Source organism: Felis catus, chromosome D1 (assembly GCF_018350175.1).
Source record: "Felis catus isolate Fca126 chromosome D1, F.catus_Fca126_mat1.0, whole genome shotgun sequence".
NCBI lineage: Eukaryota > Metazoa > Chordata > Mammalia > Carnivora > Felidae > Felis > Felis catus.
The window spans coordinates 18,724,694-18,744,556 of record NC_058377.1 but is presented as its reverse complement, the minus strand read 5'-3'; positions in this window follow the sequence as shown (position 1 = coordinate 18,744,556).

Here is a 19,863-nt window from a genome sequence, read left to right as displayed (position 1 = left end):
CACCCCCAATCTAGACCAATCTGATGCTTGTCAGGACCACCTTACCAGAAGCGGACCACCCTGTGGCCTCCCCGGACCAACAGCAAAGGCACTGCTACCCCCATCTAACCCCCAAGGATAAATGAGCGGGACACAGCTCAAGTCACAACACCGTGCAGATGATTCAATTATTGTTTTTTTTTCCACCTACATTTAACGAGAACTTCTCTACAAGAACAAGTGTCAGAGTCCCAGCAGCAGGAGGATGGCGGCAGAAAACAGAGACACGGGTCCCTTAAGTGTGGATTTGAAGATAAGGAGCCACTTTTCCCACACAAAACTGCCGGCTTGAGGCTCAGATGGCAATTTGCAAGGACCAGCTACTTGCCGATCTTGATTCTGATATGCAACTTGGACGAAGGAAGCCTGGCAAGAATGCTCAAACACGGTTAATGTACTCCTTGAAAGCCCTCCTCTGTGGTCGTTATCTACATTCCAGGCCGTTCTCAGGTGGATAATCGGCAAAGCCAGAGACTGTGGATGCCCCGTAACCACAGGGCAGCATGGAAAGCACACTGAATTTTGAGTTAGGAAATCTGCCTTCTAACTTGGAGGACTTGGCCGAATAAATTCCCCAAGCTTCAGTTTTCTCATCTACAAAAAAAAAGGACCTTAATCCGTATCTATCACACAAGACTGCTCAGAGTATCAGATAGAATCACATAGATAAAATAAAATAACTACGGTTGTAAAGGCCGCAGAAAGGAGTATTATGGACGAGTGGCATTAGAGGCATGCATTCTAGTCCTGGCTTTGCAACCAAGTGACCATGTGATTTTTGTTCTGGTCGTCTCGCCTGTCCGGGCGCTGGTTTCTTCATATGTCACATGAAAAGAGGTTCTGCAGCCCTGATTGTTCCCTGCCCGCTTCGGGACCCCCACCTGAGCGTGAGATGGGAGCAGCCACAGGTGAGGCCACCTACGAGGGGCTGGAGCTGAATTGTGCAATCGAGCCGGGTGTTCTGCCTGGCTTCAAAACCGGATCTGGGTTGTAAACACGCCACCACTTCCTCCGTGCCTCCAAAACAACATCAACGTTGGGGTGGGAATGTAGACAGAGGGAGGCAGTACTCTCATCACCCTCTGCCCCAACGTGTACGGCCTCGATCTCCATGCTGTGCAGGGTCACAAGGAAACTCATCAGGCGTAGGAATACTAGACTTACGGCTGCGTAACAGAGTCTTGAGCCTGTGGTCAGCCTTTAAGCTGCCCTCCTCTGTCCTGCCCGTTCTAGGCCATCCGGAGCTCCGGCTGGAGATAAAGCTAGGCGAAAACCACCCAGAGGTCTTGGCGTCCCACATTTTTATCCAGATGGAGTCACGTTTAAAATAGTAACAAGGACAGCCATGAGGAGAAGGGAAAAAAAAAAAATCCCGAAAGCCTAACTGAACTTCTTTCTGTTCTCTCTTTCTCCCCTCATTGCCTTCCCAAATGCCAGAATCTGTCTGCTCGCCCTCCCCCGCTGCCCCCGGCCTACCCAACTCCTGTCCCTCTTCCCAGCACCTGTACCCAGCATAGGTAGGTTACAAGCCCTCACACTAAGGTTCTAAGTCCCCCGCAGTCTTTGATACTTCCTCTCTGGTCACATTACCTAACCTCATCTTCCTCTCAAACTATAAGCAGCAGGAGGCCAACGATGGGCTTGTCCTGCTCATGTGTGTTCCCAGTGCCCAGCATAATCCTGGCACATAATGAACGTCCAGTGATACTTACAGAATGAATGCAAATGAATGAGGGGAGGGATGACCCCCCCCCCCCCGCCTTTGCTTGTGGCGAGGGTTTGGGGTGGTTAAAGAGCCAATGGAGCTGAATCTTAACCTTTTCTTACCACCACCACTCCCCCCACCCCCCCCACCACTTCTTTCTTCCAAAGTTGGCTTCTCTGAGTCACAAGCAGACCCCAGAAGTCGCCGAGACAGAAAAGGGACTCTCCCTGCCCAACACTTAGAGTGGTCCACTTTATCCCCTTACCCATCACGTTAGCCAAATAACTATGGTTCATCTCACCATCCAGGGTAAGACAGAAGTACCCCCCTGCTGTTGTCAGAAACTCCTTTCCTTAAGGCAAAGTCCGGGATAATTGATGGAGTTAAAAATACGGTGCACCCAGAACAAGTAACTTAGATTCTCACTCTAGAATAAATTAACTTCAAAGAGGAGGTTCTGGAAATAGGAGTAACTTTTGCAGAGCAGAAGTTTACATTTGCATAGCATGATAACAACATCATCTATCAAATGGCGTCTCCCAGCAACCCGTTGAAGTGGGCCAACGCAGGCATTACTGACATCCCCATTTCACAGATTTTGAGAATAAAGGCTCAGGAAGGAAGATTACATCACTGGCTCAAAGCCACACACTTTGTACGAGTTAGATTCAAACCGAGCCGCTCTGACTTTTTCTGCCACCATCTGATCTCCCTGAGGCAGAGAGAAGAGCCGGTGTCCCAAGTCCAGGGGTGGGCAAGGCCGTGAGAACCAGCACAAAAGACAGAACCGCTCAGGTCCTCTCCCCTCTCACGGCCCAGCCCTGCTTCGACCCCCCACAGGCGGCTTGTGGCGCTCATTTGCATTTCTCCCACCTCGGGCCCTCGATTGGGCCACGTGGGGAGTTTCGTTATGGTGCTCCCAGGTCAAATCCTGTTTTCTGTACTCCTCTAGAAAAATGTAATGAGGGATTTGCTTGTGAATTTTCAAATGGGGTATTTTGTTCCCGTGAAGGAGCGCAGGCTTTAAAGGCTGCCCTCAACCTCTGGGTCCACTGCTTACCTAGGGGTCTTGCCTTGATCTCCCCGCAACTCAACTTCTTGAACCTCTGTGACAAGAAAGTGTGTGGTGCGAAAACATAGAAAAGGTCATTATTGTTATGTAGACTCCGGGATTAAAAACTCCTGGCAGGTCTGCTGAGGGGCCCTGGGAAATTATCTCCTTCTCCATGAATATAGACTGGGACGCCCCTTCCCGGGTTTGGGCAGGATGAGAAGATCTAAAACTGGAGATTCTTTGAAAAACCTCTGAAAAATTGCATATCAAAGACTTCTATGTCCTTCCCTTGGAGCCTTTACAATAACTGAGGGGCGCCTGGGTGGCTCAGTCGGTTGAGCGTCCGACTTCGGCTCAGGTCATGCTCTCATGGTCCGTGAGTTCGAGCCCCGCGTTGGGCTCTGTGCTGACAGGTTGGAGCCTGGAGCCTGCTTCGGATTCTGTGTCTCCCTTTCTCTCTGCCCCTCCCCTGCTCACCCTCGCTCTGTCTCTTTCTGTCTCTCTCTCTCTCGAAAATAAACATTAAAAAAAAAGCTTTAAAAACAAGCAACACTGGGTGGGCATGGCTTTAGGTACTAGAGTGTAAGGAGGCATGGAAAGCCACTTGGACAGACCCAGTTTAAGTGTGTGATGACCCGAATTGCTCTTGGCATTCTCAAGACAAGAAGAGTAGACACCCGTGCTGGCTTTTTTGCCCCCCTTTGTCTAATACATTCCACTCAGACATAGAATCCCCAGAAACCCTCCTCCATTTTCCTGCGCCAGTCAAAAACGGAGATAAAAATGCCCCGCACACCCTGCCATTGATTACTCTTCAACTAAAAGTTCACTTCTTGATTCTGCCCAGATACTCCCCCAAGCACTCCAAAGCCCTACAAATCTTGATATATGCCTCTCTCCTGAGATGTTGATCATATTCTTCCTTCCATTAGACCAACAATCTTAGTGCTATTAGAAAATAAAAGTTCAGGGACACCTGGGTGGCTCAGTCGGTTGAGCATCCAACTTCGGTTCAGGTCATGATCTCACGGTTCGTGAGTTTGAGCCCCATGTGGGGCTCTGTGCTGACAGCTCAGAGCCTGGAGCCTGCTTCGGATGCTGTGTCTCCCTCTCTCTCCAAAGCCCTCCCCCACTCGCACTCTGTCTCTCTCAAAAATAAACATTAAAAAAAAGTTCAACTGAGTAAATTTTAAAGATCTCCTTGGCTTTATCTGATGATTTATGAACCAGGCAGCATCCCATCCAACAGAAAGGAGCTCCAAAGAGCTGTACAAAATAAAAGATATACAGGCAGAGGGGGCAGGAGGAGGAAGTTATTCACAAAAGCAAAGAATGGATTACTTGTGGCAAGGTCACCTTTCTTTAGGGGACAGCAGGGGTCTATCAGGCAGATACCTTAGAAGTGCTGACCAGGTAATTCCAAATTGACTGGTTTAAGAGTCCATTCCTGGAGGAGACAGAAATTATAATTAAGTCTAAATTTGGTGGCCTGGGGCTTAGCACAAGTGACTCCATTTGGGGCCTGTTGTCTTTTTTTTTTTTTTTTTTTTTTTTTAACAGTACTTACCTCCTTTTCTAACTTATAATTAGGTTTTTCGACCTATCTCCCTGTCTGGCACTTAATAGATTATAATAGGTTACAGAGTGGAAATGAATGGCTGGGGGGGATGGAATGATTACTGCTCTAGGGAGAAGGAATTTCCCCATCCCGGTGGCCACAACAAAGGATACTAGAAAGATAGCTGAGGTTCCTGTCAGCACCAAGTGAGTCAGCCTAGTGAAGAAAAGTGAGTCCTTCCGTTGTGACATACTTTTATGTGTGATCCGGTCATTGCTGACCGCCCGATGATAGGGAAGATAGGGAACAAGTATCTGGAAAGGACCCAGCCACTACCTGCCAGGAGCTTGAAGAAAGTGAAGACGCAGAAACAAAAATAGCAGAAATAATGTGCATATGGTGTTAAATTAAGTAAGGAATTAGACTGAAGTGGCTAATTCAGTCTAAGTTAAATTAGACTGAAGTGGCTCTAATGCTTTGGTGGCCGACGTGAGCAAACTGAGACCGAAGCCTGTAAATACATCAAGTTTAAGAAATCAAAACCTAGGGGCACCTGGGTGGCTCAGCCGGTTAAGCATCTGACTCTTGATTTCGGCTCAAGTCATGATCTCACAGTTTGTGGGTTTGAGTCGGGTTCCACACTATTAGTGCAGAGCCTGCTTGGGGTTCTGTCTCTCTCCCTCTCTCTCTGCCCCTCCCAGCTCATGTTCTCTCTCTCTCTCTCTCTCTCTCTCTCTCTCTCTCTCTCAAAACAAATAAACCAAAAACAGAAAAAGAAATCAAAACCTAAGGATAACCCATCATAAATAGCCAACCAGGCTTTAGGGTGGAGCCAATCAACTAATTACCTTTTTTTTTTTTTTTTCCTTCTGCACCTTCCCTATATAAGCATTTTCCCCGGCTCCCAGGAGCTCTCCTAACCACTTAACGTGTTGGTGCTGCCCAACTTGAGTTAACTTTTGTTCAAATGAACGCTTTTTTTTTTTAATTTATTTTGAATGTTTATTATTTTTGAGAAAGAGAGAGCACGGGCAAGCAGGGGAGAGGCAGAGAGAGAGGGAGACGCAGAATCTGAAGCAGGCTCTGAACTGTCAGCACAGAGCCCGAAGCGGGGTGGGGGGGAGGGGGACTCAAACCCAAGAACCGCAAGATCATGACCTGAGCTGAAGTCAGGCACACTTAACTGAGCCACCCGGGGGCCCCCATTTTGGCTCCAAAAACGCTTAAAATCTGTCCTATACCCCGGTTTATCTTTTAGCAACAGAAAAGGCTATGCTTTGAAAAAAAGAAAGATGATCAGTGGGTTTGGGGAAGGTGAACTGGGGAAGGGTTTTCACAGAACAAGCCCTTTTGAGCAGGGGAGTTTCAAGCGTGTGTCTTTGGACGTGTGGGGACTGGAGGGGGAGGCTGAAACTGCCTGTTTCCAAGAGGAGCCGGAAGTTATTTTATGCATCTGAAGAGAATGAGGAAAGGCTTCAAGGGCAAAGGGTGGCAGCGAGGCAGGGTGTGGGCTCAGATGGGAAGGGTGGTGCCACACAGGGAGGCTGGGAAGGCCAGGGGCAAGGTGTAGGGAGACCTTGAATGCAGTGCCTCACTGCCTTTTGTCAGCACCATTGTACAGGGTGGTCTGGGGGTGCCGGGCAGGCAGGGAGGCCTGAAGAGTGTCCTTCAATCACCCCTTTCACCAGGACCATGGCACATGCTCCAAACTGTCATTTGGTCCATCTACCTCCTGAGGAACCTGCTTAGCACATATGGGATCTTTCCCAAGGCACTATGGATCCTACTCCTCTCTGCCTCCCATCCCTAAATCCGTCACAATTGAAATTCTGGGTGGTGTCATCAGCTGAATTAACACCTGTTATAATGATCATTCCCACCAGACTCGAGACTGCAAGCGCTTTTAATGAGGCCCCGCATAAAAAATTTTCTCTGAACCCTTAAACAAATTATATTAAATCCTCCACACCAACTACGTTATTGAAATGGTGATTAGCGTTTGGATCATACCAACAGATCTGCTCAGAGGCAAACACCTTCTCATTTGGGGTTTGACACAATGCCAGAGTTAGAAAACTGCCTGACCACCTAAACCTGAGCGCTAAGTGAAAAATCCTCTCTCTTTCAGTGGGTATTTAAACAAGAACTCCAATGCTAAATTAGCAGTGGATTTTTTTTGTATGAATTTTCTTTGCATTCGAACATTATGTAAATGAAAACCCCAACGAAGTGCAAATTAAGACTATTCTTAATTCTAAAAGGCTGCTATTCTCTGATAATGACGCCATGGAATACCTCACAGTCTGCCAAGCACAGTGTGTGGTTTCTGCCCCCCCCCCACCTGCCTTAGTCACCTGCCAGCAGGGGGACACCCACTGTGTCCCTTTTTCCCTGCCCACTGAAGTCAGATCTGACCCTACACCTCTCCTCCTTAGGATTTTATCGTGCCGGGATCATTTAATCGCATAAAGGTAACAAGAGGTCGATGCACGCTTAACCCGCTTTGGGGAGCAGCGTGGGCAGACGTAAGGCATTGGTTTGGACATTCGGGAAAGAGCTCACCTGGCTTTAAATCCCAGCTCTTACACCAACCGGCTGGATCGTCTCAGGCACCTTCTCAGAACCTAATTTTCTTCCCTTATAAATGAACTGCCAACCTTGGCAGGTTTAAAGGATTAAATGGGTTGGGCTCAACCCTGAACAAAAGACTTGATCACTAAATGAGACCTATGGTTATTGTGAAGAATTCAGGTCAGGTATCGTTGCCAAATGAATCTGGGCCTTCGGCAATTGTCAGTGTTTTATTCGGGTTTCTGTGTGTCCCTTCGACCTCACCCCCAGGTGACACGTTGCTCTAAAGCAAGTCTCCGATCCTGCTCTCTCACATGCACGCAGGTTCTTAGCCAACACACACACACAGGTGGTCAGGCCCTGCTCTCTGGCTTCTCTTTCTTTCTGGCTTCTTCTTTTCCTGCAGGAAAACCAGGGCCCCAGGAAAACGCAGCAGTGTTCTGAGGCCAGGGAATCTACCAAACTCTTGGGCCACATCGGGCAACAGAGTTGCTCTTTAAGCAGAGGTACAAAAGACCAGACATCCCCGGGGCTGGAGTTAGCATGCCATTCGGATGCTGGATTCTTCTAGCTTGTCCGTGCAAGCCCATTCCAGCCAACCACCTTTCCGATACAGCACTGATTTCATCAGTGAAAAACTATTTCTGATATGCTAATTAGCGCATCATCTGATTCAGATTTAAATAATGATATTGCAAGTTCTTGGCGGAGGGAGCCTTCTCTGGAAGCGTGAATTCCTGCCCCGGGGCGGCGGTGAGGGGGGGTGGGGGGCTCAAACTGCTGATCGCAGAGCACGGATTCTTGACTGGGACCCTTCAAATGTTAACTATATGTCCCCCACCATGGATTAAAGTTAGTTTATATACATGTACATGACGCTGTTTGTGTTGAAGTATTTAAAAGTCAGTTACAGACAATATAGCGACTACGAGTAAGGAAAAGCTTCCAGCATCCATGGAACAGGAGAGCGATGTGAACGATTGTGATTTTATAATAAGAAATACGTATTTGGTCTTCATCCCATTTCTGGCACACAGCTCCTAAAACCCTTGGAATTTCCGAAGTGATAGGAGCAGTAAATGTGTCTTTTGTAATGCATAACAAACCCCGTTCAAGCACCCCAAGAGTTCATGTTAATGAGATGACTTTTGGAAAGCCCCTAGGTAACCTAAGGACAGGACAGGGCTGGTTGCCGGGGGAACCATCCTTCTAAAGTTACAGGGTTGGAACTCTCAGTCCCAACCAGTGTGGGGCTGAAGATCAAATCAATCCCCAATGGCTAATGATTTAATTAATCATGCCTATTTAATGAAGCTTCCATGAAAACCCAAAAGAATGGGGTTCGGCAGCTTCCAAGTCGGTGAACACATGGAGATCTGGATGCACCCAGAGAGGACAAGGAAGTTCCACACCCTTCCCCCATACTTCGCCCAACGCGTCTCTTCCATCTACCTGTTCCCGAATGGCATCCTTTTGTAATAAACCAGTAACCTAGTAAGTGCAACGTGTTCCTGAGTTCCGTGAGCCAGTTAAGCAAATCTGAGGAGGGGGATGTGGGGACCTGCAATCTACAGCCGGCTGGTCAGAAGCACAGGTGCTACAAACTAGACTTTTCGATTTGCATCTGAGGTTGGGGGTAGGGCTGTCTGAACCCTTGACCTGTGGAATCTGCTGCTGTCGCTCAAAGATAGTGTTTGGACTGAATTAAACTCCATTGAACCACTGGGCATCACAGAATTGCTCAATGTGTGGAAAACCCACATAATCTGTGTGTCGTAGCAGTGTGTAGTGTGAAGTAACATATATGAGGAGTGTTTCTCCTCTAGAACTAAAGATCCTCCTTCAAGGGCTACAGTCAGGCCTGTAATTTACTAAAGGTACTTCAGCCTAGACAATGAAATACTACTGTGTTAGTTTGAGAGCACCCTAAGGCAGTCATTTGCCCTAATCAGAAATTCATGCTAAAGGAGGGGGGGAGGGGAGGTGTCAGTTCGCATCCCAATCAGAAAGCCCATCCTGGGAGGTAGCTGTTACAAATGTTTTAGTTATTCTATTCTCAATCAATACAAGTGATTTTTTTCTCTCTCTCTCTCTTTTTTTTTTTTTTTTTTTTTTTTTTTACTAATCAGCACACACACAAAATGTTAAAAATGGATTTTCATTAGTGCCTTGCTAATTAGCTTAATGAGCATTAAAAATAGACTCTCCTGGGGCACCTGGGTGGCTCAGGTCCAACTTCGGCTCCGGTCATGATCTCACGGTTCAAGAGTCTGAGCCCTGCGTCGGACCCTGTGCTGTCAGCTCGGAGCCTGGAGCCCGCTTCAGGTTCCGTCTCCCTCTCTCTCTGCCCCTTCCCCGCTCGCTCTCTCTCTCTCTCTCTCTCTCTCTCAAAAATAAACACTTAAATTTTTTTTAAAAAAGGGGCTAACGTTAGTGAATTCAGAAGTATTCAAGAAAATGGCTTGTCACAAATATTTTATAGACACACCCATCCGTCGCATGAACAGGCGAACAGGTGCAGGGATACAAGTCCTCTCGCTCCAGAGACAGCAACAGAATCGTGTTCTGTAAATGGTCCTGTGTGCTTGCGTCTTGGGGATTCTCGTTGCCTGTTTACAGACCATAAGTTTAACTGAATGTTGCCGCCGGAATGTTGTCTCTGCACCTAGCAAAGCACATTCAAGTAAAGTATGGTGAGCTCTCCTAAAAAAAGAGGAGAGACTTCATCTGCCCTGTTTCTAATAAATGATCAATAAATGCCTGCATGCATGGGAGAATCCATCGTGAGGTTTGCTGTCATTAAAATCTGGCAATGAGGGAACTGGCAGGGTGTTAGTTTCCTTGGGCCACCTTAACAAAATACCACACACTGGGCAGCTTCAACAACAGAAATGTATTTTCTCACAGATCTGGAGACTGGAAGTCCCAGATCAAGGGGGCAGCAAGGTTGGTTTCTTCCGAGGCCTCTCTCCTTGGCTGGCAGATGGCTGCCTTCTCACTGTGTCCTCACATGGCCATCCCTCTGTGCATGGCCACCCCTGGAGTTTCTTCCTCTTCTTATAAGGATACCAGACATATTAGATGAGGGCTCACCCTAAAGGCCTTATTTGAATGTAACCATCTCTTTAAAAACTTTGTCTCCAAATATGGTCACATTCCTAAGGTACAGGGAGCTGGGACTTTAATATATAAATTTGCAGGCGGGCACAATTCAGCCCATAACAGGAAGTAACTAACCTGTATACCTGCTCTACCTTGGCAGCTACCCTTTTCTATTAAAAAGAACGGATGATGAGGCAGAACCGAACTGACTGAGGTCAGTTTTAACGTGTGGTTATAGAGTGGTCTGAAAACTAGGGTGAGGTTGGGAACAGCGGGTCACACGATGTTCTCATGAGTTGTGATAAAACGTTGGCTGCCGGCCACAGAGACCCAAAACGATGCCCTTACGCAGACAGCTGAGCTCTCACCTTAGATGGTGTGCCAGCCTTGCTCTTGCAAAGTTGTCAGGAGTTCAGGCTTCTTCTGTGTTGTGGCCCCGCCATCCTAGGGGACCTCCTTCATGTGGTCCACGATGGCTCACAGGCAGAGGCTCATTCCCGACTGTGGGAGGGAGAAAGGGCACAAAGCTGAAGTGCACACATCGCTTCTGCTCACACCCCCTTTGCCAGAGCTTGGTCATGGGGCCACACCTACCTGCAAGGGACGTCAGGAGGTAGGGGCACTGTTGGAGCATCTGGAGGCCCACCTACAAATCAGAGGTTCTCTTCGCCGAGAAGAAGGCTGAGAATCCCCGGCCAACCTCCAGTACTGATGCTGTGGTTCTAAAAACATTGAAATACTTGCATATCCATTGGCAAAGGGTCACTGCTCTAGCCTCTGAGCACCACCCCCAACCTCCACTGTCCCAGTCCCCATGGACTTCCCCTAGGATCCAGTAAATAAAAGATCGATTAATGCTTGGTCCGCCACGGGCCCTCCAGATCCTGCCCAATGGCCTGTGTCTTCTCTTCTGAGAAGTCACTGCCCTTGTCTTACTGATTTTTTAAATATTTCAAATATACCTGGCGAGAGCAATGTCTGGAAATCCTATTTTATGAAAAAGTTGAACAACTAGGGATATTTAACCTAAAATGGAGGTTTGGCAGGAACAGCTCAACCATCATCTTTAAATGTTTATAATAACAATCACTACCTTTAAACATTCTTTAGTGTCTATCATGTGCCAAGACCTGAACTGGGCTCGGTGCTTTATATGTACTTTCTCGGATTCTCAGAGCAATCCTGTAGGGTGGAAATTATTTTCATTTCACCGACCAAGGCACTGAAGATCAGAGACATTGAGTTGTTTGTGGAAGACATAAAACCAGGGTCAACAATTAAACCCCTGGATGTCTGGCTCCAAAGTGGGAAGCTTTCTCCCCGGTGCTATGCTGCCTCCTCTGTGAAACAGGAAGTGAACATATTCACACGCCTCCATAGTGGAGCAAGACTAAGACATTACAGGAGAGCTGGGAAAGTTAAGTTCACATTTAAAAAGAACTTCTAAGAATTGAGCTATTCAAAAATGAAATGTATTGATGGGTTGATCATAAATTTTTAACAGAAATGTAAAGAACCGAGAATAGCCAAAGCACTCTTGAGAAAGAACAAATTTGAAGGGCTTATACCACAGGATTTCAAGACTTTCGGTACAGCTATGGTAATTAAGACAATGTAGTGTGGGGCGCCTGGGTGGCTCAGTCAGTTAAGCGTCCGACTTCAGCTCAGGTCACAATCTCGCGGTCCGTGAATTCGAGCCCCGCGTGGGGCTCTGGGCTGATGGCTCAGAGCCTGGAGCCTGCTTCCGATTCTGTGTCTCCCCTCTCTCTCTCTGCCCCTCCCCCGTTCATGCTGTGTCTCTCTCTGTCTCAAAAATAAATAAACGTTAAAAAAAAATTAAAAAAAAAAGACAATGTAGTGTTGGCATAAATAGAAAACAATAGAGAATCGAGAACTAGAATCACATATATAAACTGAGATGATTTTTGACAAAGGCACCAATGAAATTCAGTGAAGAAGAGGAAGTCATTTTTAAGTGGTACTTGTATAATTGATATCTTATATGGAATTAATGAACCTCAGCCCCTACTTCACATCACACACAGAAATTAATTTGAGATGGGTCATAAACCTAAACGTAAAGGCTGAACTATAAACTTTCTAGAAGAAAACACAGGAGAATATATTTGCAAAGATTGGCACGGACAAAGATGTCTTAGAATACAAAAAATATATAGCAATAAGAGAAAAAATGATTTAATGTACCTCATTACAATTAAATTTTCTGATTATCGAAATAATTAAGTAAAAAGAATAGGCAAGGCACACACTGGGGGAAACACACATCTCTGACAAAGGACTCAAAAACAATAAAGAACTACAAATCCATAATGGTACAACCACTTTGGAAAAACTGGCATTTTCTTACAAGGAGTCACCTATTTTGTGATCTAGGAATTCCAAAAGAAATGAAATCTTATGTCTACAAACAGCAGTATGGGAATGTTCACTGTGGCGTTATTTCTAAAAGCCAGAATTTGGAAACCATGCCCGTGTTCAGCTGTAGCAGAATGGATACACAAATGGAAGTAATTTAATTCATATAGTGGGATACTGACCAGCAGTGAATACTATTAATATACACAGCAACATAGATGAATCTCAAAAATATTACATTATGTGGGGAAAAAAAGCCAGACAGGAGTGCACGCACTGAATAATTCTACTTATGGGAAGTCCAGGAAAGGCAAAATTAATCTGTGGGAATAGAAATCAGAATTGGGTCTCCCTGGGGGAGAAGGGAGGCAGGATGGTTAACTGGAAAAGATCATGAGGAAACTTTCTGTGTGATGGCAATTTTCTGCATTTTGATCAAGCCATTGGACACACAGGTATATTTGTCAAAATGTCTCAAACTGTATACTTAAGGTCTGTGCGTTTTACTGTATGTAATTATACCTCAGTTGAAAAATAAATTTAAAGTTAAAAAGGACAGAATTAGTTGCCTCTCCCAGGATTGTGCTCCTTGGCATTGGAGGTATTCAAGCTACGTTAAATGCTTGTTGGAAACATGGCGGAGGACTCAGATGCGAGAGTTCAGATTAAGTCATCACAGAAAAGAAAACATAAACTCAGGTTTCGGGACCCTGATGTACACGGTAATCATCTATTTCAGAAAAGACAGTATGTGTCTTCACCATCCACTTTCGGGCACTCAACGTGGGTAAAGAAATTTGTGTTCCTAAAATGCTGAAAACATCTTTCAATGTTTGCATGACCTTCTTTTCTGAAATTCTTCCTATATCTAGCCTTATCTCAACTTCCCTCCTGACACCCAAGCCTTTAGCCATTCTATGTTCCTGTACCTTAGAACATGCAGTGTTTGCACATTTCCTTTGTTAAACAACCTCCCTTCCTCCACTTACTGTCAACTTCTGACCCTCTCTGAAGATTCTATACAGACGTGAACCACACCGAGAGACTTCTCTACAAACGCTACTCCCTGCCCTTTGAGTTCTCCGCCCATCTTAGACTTAGCTGCAACGTTGCTTTTACCCTAGGCTAGATGATGCCAACGTTCCCTCCAGCTCAAAGATTTTAGCTCTTGGAACATAGATTCCAGACTCGAAGACTGAAGAGAAATAGGCAAGCTTTCAATAATAGCATCTTCATCAGGTTCTACGTGAGGGAGATCGAATGAAAGAAAGAGACATGGGGCAACTATAGCTGATCCCTGAACAACGAAGGGGCTAGGGATGCTGACACCTTGTGCAGTAAAAACTCTGTGTGCTCCTTCCAGCCCCCCCAAAACTTAACTAGTAATAGCCTACTGTTGACCGGAAGGAAGACTTACAGATAACACAGTCGATTAACACGTATTTTGTATGTTATGTGTATTCTGTACTGTGTTCTTCCAGTAAACCAAGCTAGAGAAAAGAAAATGTTATTAAGATAATGATAAGGAAAGTACATTTACAGTACTGTACTGTATTTAAAAAAATCGTGTTTAAATAAACATTTTAAAAAATCTAAAAAAAAAGGGGGGTGGCGCCTGGGTGGCTCAGTCGGTTAAGCATCTGACTTCAACTCAGGTCATGATCCCAAGGTTTGTGAGTTCAAGACCCACCTAGGGTTCTCTGCTGTCAGCGTGGAGCCCGCTTTAGATCCTCTGCCTCCCTCCCTTCGCCCCTCCCCCGCTTGCATGCACTCTTTCCGAAAAATAAACATCAAAATATTTTTTAAAAATTAAAAACATGTTTAAGAGGACATGCGTTGTTCCAACTCATGTCGTTCAAGAGTCAACTGTACAATACTTTAAATTGGGTCAGATATCGGGTCACCTGGGTGGCTCAGTTGGTTAAGTGGCGGAGATCGGCTCAGGCCGTGATTTCACGGTTCATGAGTTCAAGCCCCAGGTCGGGCTCTGAGCTTGGAGACCGCTTCAGATTCTGTCTCCCTCTCTCTCTCTCTGCCCCTCCCCTGCTCGTTCTCTGTCTCTCTCCAAAATAAAAAAACATTTTTTTAAAAATTAAAAAATAATCGAATTAGGTCAGAAGCTACAATATCAGCTGACTAGTAAGAGGTAGCTGAGACTGTGGAACTTGAGTAAAGCTGGAGACAGGCAGCTTTGGGGCTGGATACAAAAGGACTAAGCTCCATGGTTGCATGAGAATGGGTCTCTGTGCACGTGCTGGGCATGGGGGTTTGAAAGGAAAGGATTAATAAAAAACTCGAGGCTAAACACAGAAGCTAATATTTATGGAGTCCTTTCTCTGGTGCCATATTCTATCCTGAATACTGTGTTTCCGTTAATCTTATTTAATCCTCATTATAAGTCTCTGCAGAGAGGTTAAGTGCTGTGCCTGAGATTTTGCAGCCAGTAAGTCAGAGAACCAGGTCTCATTTCCGGGTCTCTTTGACTCCGAAATCTGTACTCTTCCTCACCGGGCTCTAACTGTACCCCGGAAAGAAATTGCCCAAGTCCTCTTACCCTGCCTCTTGTTCCAGGAACCTCAACCGATCCAAGCTGACCATCTCCTTCCCCGTTATTTTTTAGGTTACCTGAAAAGAAGCGTCTACAGCGTTCCCAAGTAACCTGGTCTGGGGTCTCTCACATCTTTATCCAGGGTGCTCATCTCTGTATTTAATCTGAGTCCCCTCTTCTCTTGTTTTGTCATCAGCACATGAGCTTGAGGCTCCAGTTATAATTTCAGTGGAAGAAGGGGGATGCGGAAACTGCTGGGGCGTCTGAATTCTGCCAGGTTTCCCTACCAGCGTGGTCTAGAACCACAGAAAGGTGGCCGATGAAGGGACACGACGCGTCAAAAAGAAAACGCGGATCAAGGAGACCGTGAAATGGATTCCTTCTCACTAAGGTGTAAGCACAGGAGACCATGGAGTCTATCGTTACCTGAAACTGGTCTAGCCAAGGAGAACGCAAGGCACCACATCAAGTAGTGGAAACCGTAGCAATGTGACGCTGAGGTTTTGCAATAGTCTTCTCCTCTTGGTCACTTTCGTCTAAATAAACTCAAAACCGTGTCAGATAGACTCAGCCCTTGCTGGGAACCCATTTCTCCATCCTCTCTTCTTCCTCCTCAGTAGCGCATGTGACTGTATGACAGAGTAATCTTTGCTTTCGAAAACAGTGCCCTGAGAACCCAGGATACAGGTCCCGCTTGCTCAAGAGCCTGACCTCAGTCCTCAGAGCTGCAACCCCAAATGACTCAGACCACTGAGCTGGTGAGTGGGAGGTTTTAAAGCTATGGTTTCAAGAGCTAGTCGCAGGCAGAGCGCACGTTGAAAGCCACGTCACTAACTTAGCAGCAATTAGGTTTTTCTTTTCATCTCCCCATTTTTTCAGCCAGGTGTAAGAACTGAGACTAGAGCAGATGATTTTTACAGCGACGAGACCAGAGAGAAACCAGCAACGCACAGAGTGTTAACCCAAGAGCCCAAGGCTGAGTAAGACGCAGTGGGACATCCTCGTCGAGGTGACCTGGATAAGAACACACACGAGTAAACGAGTAAAGGATGAGCCATGTGTGTGTGCAACCCCTGCGTCAAGTGGTTTCTCAGGAAGGATGAAGAAAGGAAATTGAACTGAGCCAACATGTTGACACTTTATCTCACCGGACAGCTTAAACAAACACGCTAGTTCCAACATCTCTTTTGGTTGCCTGTGCAGCAACCACACGTACTTTGCACAAGTCTAGAAACGGGAGCCAGAGTTTCTGGCTGTTGCTTAAACTTGTAACCTTTCCAAGCTTACCTCAGGGCAAGGTATCTACTGAGCAGACCGGCGGTGAAATTTCCCAAGGAAGCCTTTGGCTTGAACAACAAACGGGGCCACCCCAGAGGTTGGTTCGAGGTGCGAATGCCACGCTAGCCTTGAGCTGGGGGTGGAGGGGGACCTTCAGCACTCTGCACTCCACGGTGCCCGCCGATTAAGGAAGAACACCAAAGGAGACCAAAGCTGTAGGCTGGCCCCACTTGGGTCCGAGGCCATTTTGGACTGACACGACTGGAAGGAGGATAGAGACCAGTTACTTAGGCTGTTTCAGGGACCGACACTTGGGCAGGCTTGGAAATTCAGTTTTCTCAAGGCACATACACTGATGTGGGCCATCATCAACTTCTTGGATGTTGTCCTTTTGCCTTTCAGACAGTCCCCACCCCCTTTTCACCCTGTCCTGTGCTCCCACATGCTGGCAGATTCAACAGAATCCTTGACCCTCTGGCTTTGGGTTGGCTTTGAGGCACTGAAAGGAGATCACAGTGTAGCAAAGAAAGGCAGTCAGGGGGGGGGGGTTATTCCCCCCAGTCTCTTACTTTCCAGGTGGCTGTGGGTTAGCCACGATGCTCTGATGAAGGCCCAGCGTGGGTGGGCAGTCCTTTTCCACACAGCTCCCCTCCCTGGGTTCCAGGAACTGCTTTTTTATGTACCTTCAAGGGGACAAGAGGAGGTCTAAGGGTTTCCTGCTGTGATGAATGCAGAACACCGCACTATTCCTTGCAGATTTTCCACACTTTGTAAATCGTAGCTTTATCAAACTCTCCTTAAAATATCTCAGAACACTTGTGATATTCCATCAACCTGACTTTCGATCAACATCCGTCAACTGACAGCATGGAAATTACGATGAGAGTAACTGTCCCTAAGGGAAGCGTATATGCTGCCTATGGTTTTATCCTCTGGCTTCATTAGCTTGGATAGTTGCAAAGACAACTTTCAAAAGCTCTTAATTTTATCCTGTGTGCCTTGCCTCCAATTTGAATAAGCTGCCTTCAGACAGATGATAGTATTGGGTAGTAATCTTGTTAAATATGTATAGGTATTGGATATGCCTGATTTTGTTTTACTCTGTGAGAATATAAAACTATATTAGAACAGTAAGATAGTGAGAATAACTAAATATTAATAGTGATTCCAACTACAGGTTTTAAAGGCAGGCGGATAGGGATCCGAGTATACCACCACGTGGCTGTGTGGCCTTTTGAAAGCTACCTAACTTCTCTTGTTTGTTTGCTTGTTTTTTCGTTCATAAAATAGTCATAGTAACTGTACCTGCTTTTTGTGTTTGTCGTGAAGATTGAATGAAATATTGGACATAAAATAAAGGTACAGTGAGCACTTAAAAATGGTAGATATATATATTTTAAGTTTATGTATTTATTTTTAGAGAGAGAGAGAGAGAGAGCATGAGTGGAGGAGGGGCGGGGAGAGAGAAAGAGAGAATCTTAAGCAGGCTTGACATGGGGCACAGAGCCTGACATGGGGCTCCATCTCAACGAACCGTGAGATCGTGACCTGAGTCAAATCAAGAGTCGGATGCTTCACCGACTGAGCCACCCAGGAGCCCCCAAAATGGTAGATATTATTACCAATGGTAAAATCCTGTTAAATTATTTTCAAGTATATCATTATTTTATCTCATTGGGTTGTTATAAAGGTGAAATGAGCAAATATCTTTTAAGTGCTTGGAAGGGTACCTGGCACATAGCTAAAAGTGACAGGAGTGTTAATTAATACTTAAATAATATTTAAGTGTAAACACCTAGGTATAATTTGATTCCTTTCTCTCTGCCTTTTAATTATTCTCAATCTCCTCGCAAACTACTTTTGGATTTCCCTCCAGGCTTAAATAGAAAATAACCTTCTAAGGTTACCCTGAAATTTCTCTTGTAGTCAAAAACCTTCCTGAGCACATGACTTCTTTTTTTTTTTTTTAAGTTTATTTATTTACCTTGAGAGCAAGAGAGTATGTGCACACACATGAATGGGAGAGAGAGAGAGAGACAGAGAGAGAGAGAGAGAGAGAGAGAGAGAGAGAGAAATATCCCAGGCAGGGTCTGAACTGTCAGAGCCGGATGCGGGGCTGGAACTCATGAACAGTGAGAGCATGACCCGAGCTGAAATCAAGAGACGGATGCTTAATGTACTCAACCACCCAGGCACCCCTGAAGTTCTGATTTCTAAGCATCGGGTCTGCTTAGGATCAGAAGTGATTTCAAGCCAAATTTTGAATATTTCGTTCCTCACACTCCTGAATGAGTTCTTAGCTATCTTTTCGTCATGGACTGGCTGGATCAAGGTGGCAGGGGGGTAGGGGTGGGGTGCTGTTCCTATGACTCCCTCCTCCCGTTTGTTTAATTTCCTGGGACAGCTCACAGAACGCAGGAAAACAGTTTCCTTGCTAGATTATTGGTTTCTTCGAAGGATATTGGAGGATACAAATGAACTGCCAGATGGAGATACATAGGGTGAGATCTGGAAGGGAGGGATCTGAGCACAGGAGCTTCTGTCCCCGTGGAGTTTGGGATGCACCACCATCCCAGAACATAGATGGGTTCTTGTTCACCAACACAGAAGCTCTCCAAACCCCATCCTTTTGGGGTTTTGTGGAGGTTTCATTAGCTCAAATCATTAGCTGTTGGTGATTCAGCCTCTAACCCTCCTCTCTTCCCCGGAGGTCAGGGGGTTGGGGCTGAAAGTCCCAACCCCCTAATGACCGTGGTTGCTTCTCCTGGCAACCAACCCAAATCCTTAGGGGCTTTCCAAAATCACCTCATTAACATAAACTCAGGGATGGTTTAAAGGAGCTTGTTCGGAATACAAAATACACCTTGGCCTCTCATATTGCTTATGAAATCCCAAGGGTTTTAGGAGCTCTAGATGCCAGAAATGTGGATGAACACCAAATGTACGTTTCTTATAATAAATCACAGTATTACATTCCTCTAAGCAAGAAGGCTGAGAGGTGACCTGAGTTCGACCCCAGCCGGGTCTTGGGGTTCAAATGACAACATAAGGACCACGGTTGTCACCACCTCTTACTTCTGCAGGCAGCTAGTTCTGTTGACTCTGGACAGATTTTCTCCAGGTGACAACGAAGGTGATCTCTGGTTCTCCCTGGTTTATATCCTCCTTAGAGGTAAAGAGAAGAGAGAAAAACCTTCCCTCCCTAGCATATCATTCAGTCCATATCAGTCCCTGAAGAGGACCGTAGTGAGGTCACATGCCCGTCTGTCTATATCCAGGATTATTTAGCTGTAGAGCGATGTGCCCACCATAGTCCCATGGTGTGGAAAGAGCCCTTCTCAGAAGGAAGGCTGGGAGATCAGCGATCCACAACAGCCTCCAACTCCAGTTGGCTGGGACATTTTTTCTAAAATCTCCAAATGCAAAGCTGTTTTAACACTCACGGAGCTCGGTCTATATTTGGTTTGGGAAGGGGAGCACTGTGGGTTTGATGACCTCGAAGGCAGGTCAGAGGTCATCCCTGCCCGCCCGGTCACTCTCAGAACTTTTTGTACTTCCTGGTGGACCACTGGTTGACGGTGATAATCTACCTAGCGATTATAATCTAGATGTAAAACAATGAAACGGTCATT